Raw genomic sequence first — 10,098 nt, forward strand, 5'->3', positions numbered from 1 at the left:
GGATGTACTTCGTGAAATTCCAAAGTATGCTAAGTACATAAAAGACATAGTGGCTCACAAGAGGAAATTGACTGAGTTCGAGACGGTTGCACTTACTGAGGAGTGCACATCAAGGGTCCAAAACAAGCTTCCCCAAAAGCTTAAGAATCCTGGCAGCTTCACCATTCCAGTGCGAATCGGTAATATTGACGTGGGACGTGCTCTTTGTGATTTGGGTGCAAGCATAAATCTGATGCCTTTATCCTTGTTTAAGCAATTGGGTCTGGGAGCTCCGAGACCAACCACTGTGATGTTGCAATTAGCTGATAGGTCCATAGCCTACCCCGAAGGAGTGATTGAAGATGTGCTGCTGCAAATTGGAAAATTTATCTTCCCAGCTGACTTCATTATTCTAGACTTCGAGGCTGATGAACAAGTTCTAATCATATTGGGACGACCTCTCTTGGCTACTGGTGATGCAATAATTAAAGTGAGAGAAGGGAAAATGATTATGAGGGTGGACAACGAGGAAGCAGTCTTCAATGTCTACAAAGCAATCCAACTTCCCCGCCACTATGAGGAGCTCTCTATGATATCTGTTGTGGAGGTGGATGAGAAACTTCTTGACACGAGTGTATATCTAGACGATTCTCTAGAAAAAGCAATCATGATGTTTGATAGCTTGGAGATGGATGATGAGGTTGAGGAGATGATGCATATCCTAGATGCATCATGTGCTTACATGCAAGGAATAATCCCGTTTGAGCCCCTGAATAGGCCAAGTGGCCCCCCATCAAAGCCGTCAATTGAAGAATCTCCAAAATTGGAACTTAAACCCCTACCCCCTCACCTTCAATATGCTTATTTGGGAAGTTCTGACACTTTACCTGTTATTATTTCTTCTCACTTGTCTAAACTACAGGAAGAAAAGCTATTAAGGGTGCTACGTGAGCACAAGCGAGCAATTGGGTGGACAATGTCTGACATTAAAGGCATTAGTCCAGCTTTCTGCATGCACAAAATCCTCATGGAGGACGGACACAAGCCAAGTGTAGAGCACCAACGCCGATTAAATCCAATCATGAAAGAAGTGGTAAGAAAAGAAGTGATTAAGTGGCTTGATGCAGGTATTGTATTTCCAATCTCTGATAGTAAATGGGTAAGCCCCGTTCAATGTGTGCCGAAGAAAGGGGGGATAACCGTAGTAGTTAATGAAAATAATGACTTAATTCCTACAAGAACTATCACTGGATGGAGAATTTGCATAGATTATAGAAAACTGAACAATGCCACCCGGAAAGACCACTTTCCCCTTCCCTTTATTGACCAAATGCTTGATAGATTAGCTGGCCAGGAATACTACTGTTTCCTGGACGGTTATTCGGGGTATAATCAGATTGCTATAGCCCCAGAAGACCAAGAGAAAACTACATTTACATGTCCTTATGGCACGTATGCGTTCAAGAGAATGCCCTTCGGTCTTTGTAATGCACCTGCGACTTTTCAAAGGTGTATGATGGCTATTTTTACTGACATGGTTGAAAGATTTGTAGAAGTATTCATGGACGATTTTTCTGTGTTTGGATGTTCTTTTGATAGTCGTTTGATGAACCTTGATAAAGTGCTTGCTAGGTGTGAAGAGACGAACTTGGTGCTAAACTGGGAAAAGTGCCATTTCATGGTACGTGAAGGTATAGTTTTGGGGCACAAGGTTTCAAAAGATGGTCTACAGGTGGATAAAGCAAAGGTGGAGACGATTGAAAAATTGCCCCCACCGACATCCATTAAAGGCATTCGCAGTTTCTTGGGTCATGCAGGTTTTTATCGTCGTTTCATTAAAGATTTTTCGAAAATTTCTTCTCCTTTGTGCAGGCTTCTAGAGAAAGATGTTACCTTCAAGTTTGATAATGCATGTCTGAAAGCATTTGAGGAGCTGAAGGGAAGATTGGTGACTGCACCAATTATCATTGGCCCCGATTGGGCACAACCATTTGAGTTGATGTGCGATGCAAGTGACATAGCAATCGGAGCGGTGTTGGGGCAAAGGAGGGATAAAATCTTTCACTCCATTTATTATGCGAGCAAAACTATGAATCCAGCTCAGATGAATTATACAGTTACTGAAAAGGAGTTGCTTGCAGTGGTGTGGGCGTTTGACAAGTTCAGATCCTATCTAGTGGGAACCAAAGTCATCGTCTACGCAGATCATTCAGCTATTAGATACTTATTTGAAAAGAAAGACGCCAAGCCGAGGCTGATTCGTTGGGTCCTCCTCTTGCAAGAATTTGACTTAGAGATCCGAGATCGAAAAGGGACAGAAAATCAAGTGGCCGATCATTTGTCCAGATTAGAAAGTCGGGACCATGTAGCTGAAGGAGGGTCAATCAAAGAAACATTTCCGGATGAGCAAATATTAGCAGTCACCTCAGGTGAAGCCCCATGGTATGCAGATTATGTGAATTTTATTGCAAGTGGGGTGACGCCACTAGAATGGACACCTGACAATAGAAGAAGATTCTTACATGATGTAAGGTTCTACATGTGGGATGAGCCATTCTTATATAGGCAGTGTGCAGATCAGTTGGTGAGAAGGTGTGTTCCTGAGGAAGAGATGAAGGCTATACTGCATGACTGCCATGCTTCGCCATATGGAGGTCATCACGGCGGGGATAGAACCGCCCAAAAAGTGCTACAATCAGGTTTTTATTGGCCAAAATTGTTTAAGGATGCACATGCCTTCGTTAAAAATTGTGATAGATGCCAAAGAACCGGAACTATCACGAGGAAGCACGAGATGCCCTTGCAAAATATTCTGGCAGTAGAACTTTTTGATGTTTGGGGGATTGATTTCATGGGACCATTCCCATATTCTAACGAGCACAGATACATCTTGGTGGCGGTCGACTATGTTTCTAAGTGGGTGGAGGCCATTGCTCTTCCTACTAATGACGCAAAGGTAGTGGTAAGCTTTGTAAAGAAGCACATCTTCACACGTTTTGGGACTCCAAGAGTGTTGATAAGCGACGGGGGAGCTCACTTTTGTAACAAATTGCTGAATAATATTCTTGCAAAATACGGAGTTAAGCACAAAGTTTCCACTGCCTATCATCCCCAAACGAGTGGTCAAGTAGAAGTTTCCAACAGAGAGGTAAAGCAGATTTTGGAAAAGACAGTAAGTATGAATAGAAAGGACTGGGCCGGGAAGCTGGATGACGCATTATGGGCATATCGCACTGCCTATCATCCCCAAAAGGTACTTCTCCGTACAGGTTGGTTTATGGGAAGGCCTGCCATCTGCCCGTCGAGCTTGAACACAAAGCATATTGGGCGATTAAAAAGCTAAATATGGAGATGGACTTGGCCGGTGAGAAGAGATTGCTACAACTCAATGAGCTTGATGAGTTTCGATTGCATGCGTATGAAAATGCCAAATTGTATAAAGAAAAGACCAAAAGATGGCATGATAAGCATATCCAACATCGTGAGTTTGAACCAGGTCAAGAAGTTCTACTGTTTAATTCAAGGCTAAAGCTTTTTCCAGGAAAGCTTAAATCTCGATGGTCGGGTCCGTTTGAAGTGGTTAGTGTGAAACCTCATGGTGCGATAGAATTGTGTGATAAGGGGTCCAATGCGACATTCTTGGTAAATGGCCAAAGAGTAAAACACTATTGGGGTGGTGACATTGCACATCACAAGAACACGATGGATTTGGTGGAGGCATGAAGAACATGTTGCGTCGTGCCGCGACGTTAAATCAGGCGCTTCTTGGGAGGCCACCCAAGTTAGTTAGTTCATTGTTTTGTAGGAATTAGATCTTGTATGTATAAAATAAAAGAAAATTTAAAAAAGAAAAAAAAAATTGTCCAGATATGGGAAAACGAGGCGGATGCGTCGCATCCCCCTCAGCATGAAAAAGATTGACGGGCCAATTGCTCAAGTCAATGAAGTCTGCCTATCGCGTCCGTGTCGCGTCCAACAAATTTTGAAGGAAGAAGAGGGGATGCGTCGTGTCTAAGCTCGCACGCACAGGTAAGTACTATATATTTTAACACATCTTAAGAAAAAAAAAGTCAGGCATACAAACGCAAACAAATTCGTTAATCGAACTTGCGACGCATACAAACGCATACAAATCTCTTTAATTCAACTTGCGAAGCATACAAACGCGACAGGTACGCATCATCTTCTTCGTTCTTTCTTTTGCTTCTCTCCTAATTCTTCTCTATTCCCTCTCTCAATGGTAGCAACAAGTAGGTTTTGCAATTTCAAATATCACACATGTAATTAAGAAAGGAACTGAAAAAGCCTGGGGTTTAGGGCTGTCGTTCTTGGTAGTTGTAATGGTTGCGAGATGATAAACTATAATTCCCTTCATCTCGTCAAATTTTGGGAGGGTAGTCGCATTACCCAACTGATAGAATGAACTAGGCACACTTGTTGCATATCACATGTTCGACGAATTGTCCATGAGGAAAATTTAGGCGTCGGTGAAGTCTTAGTAACCGAGCAACATTGGTATATGCTTGAGAATAGGTGTGGGGTCGAGTGAGGTGCTATGTGAAATTGACCGTGGTTAGTGAGCGTCGCTAGGATAGACCTCATGTTGAGCATAACGATATCTATATAGCGCAATACTTATTTGTAAAATTGAAAAGAGTTATCATATACTTGCTGAAAGCCATGAGCTATAATTCCATGAAGTATTGAATGGCATGACTTTACGAATAATTGGAAGTGCAAGCTGTTGCAACTGCTTTAAAGCTGAACTTCGCTGTTTCATATGCTAATTGTTGATTTCTTTGCATTGCAGGTACTTAGATTCGTAAAATGACAGCAACGAGTAAACCGTCCAAGCAACAAGACAAAGATGGTAACAAGCAACCGCCCAAAAAGCCTACCGGAAGGGCAGCAGGCGGCCCAAATCCACAGAAAAAAAGGAAGCGGACGGAGAAGGAAATGGAACTGCTGCCTAGGCAGTTAAGTGATGATTCAGAGCAAGAGGAAGAGGAAACATTAGTCAGGCGGATAGTGAAGAAGGGTATTACACCAAGCAAAGGAATAGAGATAAGAGAGCCTATGACATACCAAAGAAAAGCCTCCAAAAAGAGTGATCCGACTGATAAAGGGAAGGAGAAGATTACTACAGAATCTGAGTCCGAATCCGATTCGGATAATGACCTCCTACATGTCGACATGAGTGATGAAGATGAGGGTGAACCCATAGACCGAGTTGCTTGGGAGAAAAACTTTGTTAATGAGAAGGCATTCCGAGCCTATAAGAAGATACTGGTTTCAAAGAAGTATATTCTGAAAAAGCCGATCAACATCGGAACACTTAAGAAAAAGTACTCAGAGTTTCTAAAATCAAATCGAGAGGTGCAACAATGGGGACCCATCTTGAAAGGTCACGGCAAAGCCAACCTCACCATTGTTAGAGAGCTTTACGCCAATTGGCGTCACGCCAGGGGCAACATTGTGCGAGTAAGAGGGGTAGATATTAATGTGTCAGCTGAAGCTCTGAATAACTTCTTAGGGGTTCCACACACACTTACAGATAGGTTTGACTCCATATGCAAAACACCAGATTATGCACACATTAAGTCTGTCCTATGCCCTACCAGGAAGGATGCAGAGTGGAAGCATGGGAGTATGGAGTACCATTCTATAGCCAAGGAATTCATGAGTGCTTTAGCACGTGTGGCTCTAAATTTCATATGTAACCGCCTGATGCCATGCCAACACAAAACTGATGTCCCTCGTCACCGCGCACTAGTATTATATGCTTTATTAGAGGGGATACCGCTCAACTTAGGAGCCATCATGCATGATCAAATGCAGCGCACCAGGATGAATTACAAGTGGAGGCTGTTCTTTGCTAATACCCTATCGGCTTTCTTGACAGAGATGGGAGTACTATGGGACAAGGAGAATGACGACATTGAGGCTAAAGCTCCAGGACCATACGATGTCACTCATGTTCTAGAGCCGAACAAGGGAAGGTCTTCTAAGCTCACCATTCAACAATTATTTGAGCAGATGCAAGCAGATATACAAGAGAACAGGGCTGAGCTGATAGCGACTCGTGTCGAGTTGAGTGCCACCAGGGATGAGTTGAGACAGACTCGTGCGGATCTAAGCCGAGTTCAGACCGAGCAGGCCACGATGATGAAGGAGATAGCATTACTCCTCAGAGCTCTGGTTCAATGTGCAGGTACAGACATCTCACAGCTGATTGCATCATCCACTGCCGGACCATCCACTCCTGTTCCTCCTATAGTCACTGAGGCTCCACACAACAGGCCTACTGAGGTCGCTGTAACACCTGCTACAGAATCAGCTCCAGTTGTTGATGATAGGACAATGACAGCTCTCCCTATGCGTGAGGATGATGTTGAAAGGCCGGAGGGGGTCCTGATGAATGCTATATGGATGCAGATGCTCTTCCACAGACTGCGGATGAGCCCTCCACCTTGACTTGAGGGAGTTCTTCTCACCGTACTTTACCTTGTTTGTGTGCATTGGGGACAACGCACAGTCCTAAGTGTGGGGTGGGGGCTATTCATATTTTGTTGTATGGATGAATGTACTAAAATATTCACTGGATTAATGGCATATAATAGCAGTAAATTCATCTATATGGAGTAACTCTCAGTTTATTCTTGAAGGTAATAAAAAAATAAAAAAAAATTCTTTGAAGCGAAGATTTAGGTGATGCTCGGTTTGAAAAATGATTTTAGGCTTTCTTTGATTTTTTTTGAGCTTATTGCTTATCATAAATAAAAATTATCCCTAGTTAACCAATTTGAGCCTATTGACTTTTATTTGGTACCCACATTACAAGCCTATACCCTTTTTATTTGGAATTGACATTGTTTTGATCCCTTTTACCTCTTAAAACACTTTAATTGTTAGATGAGCGCTAAAAGAAGTAAGAAGGAACTAAGTGTGGAGTGGCCTTTGAGTGGAACCAATGAAAGGAAGAAAGGTACACTTGTTTTGTAAAATAATACACCACTAGCGGAAATAAAAAAAAAAATTATATATAAATAATTTGGAATAAATATAGATGAATAAATTATTGTCTTGTTCTTGTTAGTGGGTATGAATTAAAGTAGTGCTTAAAGAAAGAGGAAATATTGTTGAGGGTGATATTATTTGTGAAATTGAAGTGGGGTTGAAGAATTTGCGCTTAAGTTATTTGGTGATGTGTTAAAGTGCTTAGGAGGTTAAATCACTATTCCTAAAATATATCCTACCCATTCCTTAGCCCACATTACAACCATGAAAAAGTCCTAATTGATTTTAGATCGAGCGAGCTTACATTAGTAGAGATTTACATTAAGGGCAAGCTTATGGTACCAATTACATGCATGTGACTTCTTTTGTGAGAGTGAGCGATTTTCGTTGATATATGAGCATGAGATTTGAATGTGTGGATTGATTTTACTTTCTTTATTTTTGTGAGGGCACATGGTTTCAAAAGGGATAGGTAACATTATTAGACTTCTCTAGGATGTTGGGTGTTCAAGCCACGAGTACATTGTGACAATGAGTCGATTTTTGAGGCTAGGATTGTTATGAGCATGTTGACTTGTTTGAATATTTTTGAAGAAGGGCATAAGCAAAGGGAAGGATATGTGATGCATAGTCTAGAGCCTAATTGTTGCAAATAACCATGGTCATAGGTGCAGTGTACTTTGAATGATAAGAGCTTAATTTTGTTTCGTCTACTATAGGATGGTTTGTTCGAGGACGAACAAAGGTTTAAGTGTGGGGTAGTGATGTTCGGCATATTTCGATATGTGTTGCTGTTACTTTGCACATATTTTAACCGCTTCTTGTTGTTATTTGATCTTTAAAATGCCCAACATGGTTTAATTATTGGTTTTATGACTAATTAAGTTATGTGTGACGATTTAAGGTGTTTGGAGTGCAAAAATATGAAGAAAAGGTGGTCTAGCCAGAGGAAGAAGGGTTGGATGCGTCGCATCCAACCTAGAAAAAAAAATCATCTTTCGTGCATCCTTAGCAGTGAAGCTATGGGCCGACTTCATTGCTAAGGATGCACGAAAGATGAAGTCGGCCCATAGCATCCGCCATAGCATCCGTAACTGGGAAGTAGAAGAGAAGGGTGGAATTATGGTCATTAGCAGTGAAGTTATTTAGCAAGAGTTGTATTTCACTATACGGCCTTGCCATGCAACTACCCCCACAAGCTGAGTCAAGATTCATCTTTGATGCTTCATCTAACCCATCAACAAAAGTGTGACCCAATACCTCATCAGTTTGACAATGATGCGGGCAGTCTCTGAGTAGCTTCTTGTATCTTTCCCAATCTTGACGAAGTGTCTCGCCATCCCGTTGTTGGAACCCAAGAATTTGGCTCCTCAGTGACTTTGTCTTCTTAGTTGGGAAAAACTTGATCAGGAATTTCCTTGCTAGATCATCCCAAGTGTGGATAGAGTTCGCGGGCTCCTTTTGCAACAATTCCTTAGCTTCCCCCAATAGTGAAAAAGGAAATAGTGTCAGCCTGACATAGTCCTTGGAAACGTTCGGATAATTGTAAGTATCCGTAATTTCCAAGAAGTTCTGAATATGCCTCTGCGGGTCCTCATGAGATAGACCCACATATTGTCCTATGGACTGAATCAGCTGTACCATGTACTGTTTGAGTTCAAAATGCCCAGTGATATCAGGCTTCACAATAGCCTGAGTCATATTCGCAAGATTGGGCCTTGCGGCTTCAATCACCGGACGCTCTTCATTGCCTGCCATCTCTATTGGCTGTGGTTGAACTACGATGTCCAACTCTCTTTCTATTCTCGTTCTAGCTTCGAGTTCCCTTCTCACTCTATGTAGTGTTCGTTCGATTTCTGGATCAAGAGGAATGAGGTTGTTTGCACTTCTACTCCTCTGCATTCGAGAGAAGATCCTGCGTTGACACAAACAAGGCAAACTGAAAATTAAAACTTGAACAAATATCTAATAAAAGCTTAACTTAGTCACGTAGCTAATTTCTAAGTCCCCGGCAACGGCGCCAAAAACTTGTCGGGTCCAAACACACTCACGCAAGTATACGTGGTCGTCAAGTAATAAAGTAGTGAATAAAGTATCGTTCCCACGAAGACTTATGATTAACTTTTGACTAATTCAAACTCGAATAGCTTATTGATTCAAAATATTTCTGACAAAATATATAATTTTCTAAATTACTACCTAAAGACTATCAAATAATAATTTGCTAAGAATTAAACACAACACTTAAATAGTTTTGAATAACAATCAATAGGATATAATATTCCAGGTTCACGGGTCATCTAACATTCATGTTGCATTCTTAGTTTAAAATAACTAAATGATTTATCTGAATTGTTGATTCACAGGTTTAATTTCACTCGTAAGAATCTGTCGAGTTCTTACTCGCCTATTCAAGTTAACTTAATACCTATACGTCTATGGAATTAAGTTTAACAAGAACGCATTTACAATTCCTGTATTGCAACCGAGTAAGGCAATTAGGTATATGTCTATCCTAATCGCGAATCCGTTCCCCGATGTCCGGGTTTGAGAATTTACTCTATTTACTTCTATATGCAATCTAGGGTTCCCACTTTCGAGTTCAACTCTAGATTCGTAGATAGTATTTCACTGTTAGCTACTCAGCAAAATAATTAAAAACAGAATTAAATAAACAACCCAATATGATAAACCCAACGTCGTCAAATTAAACTTCAAACATCAACATTCATGTATACCCATGACCCTAGAACAATAGGGTTCTTAGCCACTCATATTCAGGCAATCATCCAAAATTTCATAAGAGTGCATAAGAATCAATAAAAGAAAGAGAGAATAAGAACTCAAGACGAATTCCGTGGTTTTAGAACTTGGATATAGCTTCTTTTCCTTCTCCAATCTATCCGCCCCTAAAAAAACATTTTTTAAGCTTATATATTGCGTCCAAAAGTCGTGGGCTAGAGTTCTCCTAACCCTAGTCCAAATCGGCTTCAGGGGTTGATGCTAAGGTGGATGCGACGCATCCACCTCGTCCTCCATTTCTTAACTTTGCATGTGAGGGTGGACGCGACGGATCCACCTTCTCTTCTACTTCCAAGTTTT

The sequence above is a fragment of the Nicotiana tabacum genome, chromosome 18, assembly GCF_000715075.1.
Source record: "Nicotiana tabacum cultivar K326 chromosome 18, ASM71507v2, whole genome shotgun sequence".
NCBI classification, from domain to species: domain Eukaryota; kingdom Viridiplantae; phylum Streptophyta; class Magnoliopsida; order Solanales; family Solanaceae; genus Nicotiana; species Nicotiana tabacum.